Below are 3760 nucleotides of genomic sequence, written 5' to 3'. Positions count from 1 at the left end.
ACTTGTTTCTGCATTTATCAGGATGTTGCTTACTTGTCCTGTTGTGAGAATTTTCACTTTCTTTGTCTCGAGCTGTAATCCATACTGAGGACTTTCATCTTTATTAGTAAGAACTTCAAATTGTCTTTGATTTCACCAATCAAGTTTGTGTCATTTGCATGTTGATGGTTGTTTATGAATCTTCCTCTAATCCTGATGCCACATTCTTTTGTGATTATTTGCTCAGCCTTCATATTGGATGAAAAAAACCCCCAAACCAAACAAACCCTCAACTCATACCCATTGCTGTGAAGTCAGAACCAACTCATAGCTGACCCTCCAGTGGGTTTTCAGAGGCTGTAAATCCCATGGGAAGAAACTGGAAAAGATTTAAATTGAAGGGGATCAGATTGAATAAAAATGTTAAAGGGCTATCTCTCTGATTTAAACCGTTCTTGATTTTCCACCCTTATATACATATTTACGTGCTGCTTCTTCAACTTTATGTTAAAAATGTTTGCAAGTCGTACATATACCCGCTATTGCAGTTTAAGTTCTCTGAGGACAAGAATCATGTTTTTATTTCCCTTTGCACCTTCCTTAGGACGCAGGAGCTGTCTTGCTCATGGTTGCTGCTTCAGTGTTTATTGACTAGTTAGTGAAACCACCCTTGCTGCAAGTCTGCAGCTTAGAAGTATACAGAGCAGAAAGCATTTTTTAAGAAATATGTTTTATTTTAAAAGTTAGTAACACTTTTTTAGAAAGGCCAAACAGAGTTTTTTCCCCCCTCAATACACACTGCTGGCATGGGACATGTATTTCTTTAGTTTTGCTTCCAAATTGGGGTTGACGTCAACCTCTGAGAAGTCCTGGCTGGTGCTACATTTCATATTCAACAGGATGGGCTCTGAAAAGTAAATGAAGCGAAAACCCATAAACTGAGAAGCTCTAAAATAAATGTGCATGGTTAGTGTAATCAGTGACTAATTAAGGTGAGGTTTATGACTGTTTTATTCTTTCACCCTGAAGAAATTTCAAGAGAGGTTATGCACCACTTCTTATTGATGAGAGGAATGTGAAGAAGGGTTAGAAAACAACCTCATTAAGAGGTCTAGCTAGTTCTGTCATGTTACTCTTGTTGTGTACCACTGAGTCAGAATTGACTCATTGCTGACCCTGCAGTGGGCTTTTAGAGACAATTAATCACGTGGGAGGAGATTGTCCATCTATCTCCTATGGAGTAGCTTGTGAATTTGAACTGTGTGCTTTTAGGTTGACACAACAACTCCTTACCCCTAAGCCACCATAGCTATCTAGTTGAGTTCTGTCATAGGTGTATTGATAAATGCACTTGAGACTTGAATACTAATCATAGTTAGCAGGACATTTAGTTGGGTTTGGTGGTCAAGAAAGGCTGATAAAATTCCATACAGTCAATACAAAATTGGGAGTTAGATGGAAACCACTGCTGGCTTTCTAAGCAGTGTGCTTTTACAAAAATTTGCCTCTGGCTTTTTTTTTAAAAGCCAAAAGGAATCTTGTAGAGCATCCAACAGAATGGGAAAGAAGGTCAAGGCTGAATTCTAGTGCCCCATCTTTCATGTCTTTTGTGACCTTGGTGATTATTATTATTATTATTGTTATGATCAGAAATAAAAGCTCTGAGGTTCTCTACCCCATGTATCAAATATTTGTTGTTGTTATGTGCCAGTGAGTCTCATGTGACTCATAGTGATCAAAAGAACAACATATCTGAACCCTGTCCTATCCTGTACTATCCTCATCATCTCTGACATACTTGATCCCACTGTGTCAACCCACCAGGCTGAGGGTCTTCCTCTCCATTACCATCCTGAACCTTCCCGAGCATGATGTCTCTCTCCAAGGAAAAATCTCTCCTGACAACACACCCCAAGTATATGAGATGAATATATGCCAGACTTGCCTCCAAGGAGCACTTTCTGTCCATTCACAATGTTTAAAGCATCATAATAACTGAAAGCATCTAAAGAACCACCAGTCATCAAGATTAAATCCCTGTGAACATCAAAATCTTTTTCCAACAGGGTGAAAAGAAAACCTACAGACTGGGAGCAAACATTTGGTAATACCATCTCAGACGAGAGTCATTTAACAAAAGTGTACAGAATACTCCTGGGCCTCCCCAAGAAAAAGTCTGAGAACCCAATTACAAAATGAGCAAAAGACATGGAAAGAATTTTCATGGAGGAAGATATTCTAGTGGCCAACAGACACATGAAGAAATGCTCCAAATCACTGGTACTAAGAGAGATGCAAATCAAAACCACAATGAGGTACTATCTCACTCCAGTAACAGTGGCTAAGTTTAACAGGACAGCAAGTAATAAATGGTGGAAAGGATGTGGTGAGAAAGGAACTCTTATACATTGTTTGTTTGAATTTGTATTCGAATTTTGTAAATAAACTAGTAGGGGGGAAAATGAACTACCAATCAAAGATTGTTGTGTTGTTACGGTTATGAACCAATGAGTCACCTGCGATTCATAGCCACCCTACATACAACAGCTTTGAAGCCAGCCCTATCCCGAGCCAGTCTGACTGACTCCAACACACCAACTCCCATTACCCCAGTTACTGTAGCAATCCATCTCCTCCAGGGTCTTCCTCTCCTTCGCTGTAGGTGTGTTGGAGTCAGTGAGACTGGTTTAGGATGGGGCAGTTTCAGAGCTGTTGTACATAGGGTTGCTATGAGTCACGGATGACTTGATGGCACATAACAACAAGAGGAGCAAAACCAATGAAAAGAGATATTTATAGCAAAGAAATTGTTCAAAAACATTGTGTAAACCACTAATGTCCAATCTGTGGGTTGACAACAGAGTAGAGACTTCTCCTGATTCATGTAGCAAGGGCTTACGGAAACAAATTCTATAGGCTCATGTCCTATCGGCTCATGTTGTGAGAACCAGTGACCAGAGGATGACTCACTGCTGGGTCTAGAGCAAGTAAGCTTTGCCAGAACATCCACATATATTGGACACAGGTCATTTTAACAAGAAAACTCCTCTTTCAACTGACTGGCTGCTCATATCAGATCACAAAATGGAGGATGATTACATGAGTATCTGTCAAATCACTGGAAATCAGCCTAGCCAAATAATTGTAATTATTACATTGTTCAAATTGAGATGTGAATTACTGACAAGAGTTCTGATTATCACCCTTGGAAGGGAGGGAGATATGGGGTTGTTGTTGTGTGCCCTCGAGCAGGAATCAACTCATAGCTCCAGGAAGTTTTCAGAGGCAATAAATTACACTGAAGGAAATTGTCCATCTCGTATGTACAGCTAGCTGGTGGATTAGAACATTCCATACCAGAATAGAAGGAGAATTGATGCCTTTGAGTTGTGGTGCTGGAGAAGAGTGTTGAATATACCATGGACTGCTAGGAGAACAAACAGATTTGTCCTGGAGTGGGTGAAGCCTGAATGTTCCTTGGAGCCAAGGATTCTGAAGCTTTGTCTGACATACTTTGGGCATGTTGCAAGGAGGGACTTGTCCTTGGAGAGGGACGTCATGTTTGGGAGAGTGGAGGGACAGCGCAGGTGAGGAAGACCCTCAATGAGATGGATCGATTCTGTGAGTGGAGTGGTGGGAATGAGTGTGTTTGAGATGGCGAGTTTGGCACAGGATAGAACAGCATTTAGGGCTATTGTACATAGGGTCACTATGAGTCGCAAGTGACTCGATTGCACATAACAACAGCAAATATATGGAATATATGATATATATATATATA

The sequence above is a fragment of the Elephantulus edwardii genome, unplaced genomic scaffold, assembly GCF_000299155.1.
Source record: "Elephantulus edwardii isolate Elephantulus edwardi_28Jun2011 unplaced genomic scaffold, EleEdw1.0 scaffold00131, whole genome shotgun sequence".
Lineage (NCBI taxonomy): Eukaryota > Metazoa > Chordata > Mammalia > Macroscelidea > Macroscelididae > Elephantulus > Elephantulus edwardii.
This window is presented reverse-complemented; position numbering follows the sequence as displayed.